At 42.3% G+C, this 577-nt stretch overlaps 1 non-coding gene across 1 annotated transcript; it reads right to left on the bottom strand.

The window, feature by feature from the left end:
• Positions 1-248: 248 nt before the first annotated feature.
• LOC139845781 (small nucleolar RNA R71) lies at positions 249-355 on the bottom strand. The gene has a single exon (XR_011758539.1). It is a non-coding gene; the product is annotated as a small nucleolar RNA R71 (small nucleolar RNA).
• Between the last annotated feature and the right edge of the window lie 222 nt (positions 356-577).

Raw genomic sequence — 577 nt, 5'->3', positions numbered from 1 at the left:
ATAGCTGTCAGTTTCATGGATTACCGAATGACGATCCTAATTCTCACCTTGATAAATTCATATCTCTTTCGAACTCCTACAAACAGCCAGGGATAGGACAAGATATAGTCCGGCTATACTTGTTCCCCTATTCTCTCACTCATCATGCTCAAACTTGGTTCGAAGGACTGGAAAAAGATTCCATCACGTCATGGACGGAGATGGCGACTAAATTCCTAACCAAATATTTCCCTCCTTCTAAACAAACCAAACTGAAGAATGACATCATTAACTTCAAACAAAGTTATGATGAATCTCTTTACACTGCATGGGAGCGTTTCAAAACCCTGCTGAAGAAATGCCCTAATCACCAGTTAGAATGGTCAGCCCAAATCTGTACCTTCTACAATGGTCTTACGGTAAATCATAGGACGACGATCGATGCAGAAGCTCAAGGGAATCTGATGAACCAAACCGCAGATGAAGCATGGGAATTGCTCGAGAACATGACGATGCATCATCATGACTGGAACAGTGGTGAAACAACTTCATCATCTGCCCCACTCTCTGCACTTAACAATCAAATGGAGGCCATCAA

The sequence above is a fragment of the Rutidosis leptorrhynchoides genome, chromosome 4, assembly GCF_046630445.1.
Source record: "Rutidosis leptorrhynchoides isolate AG116_Rl617_1_P2 chromosome 4, CSIRO_AGI_Rlap_v1, whole genome shotgun sequence".
NCBI classification, from domain to species: domain Eukaryota; kingdom Viridiplantae; phylum Streptophyta; class Magnoliopsida; order Asterales; family Asteraceae; genus Rutidosis; species Rutidosis leptorrhynchoides.
This window is presented reverse-complemented; position numbering and strand designations above follow the sequence as displayed.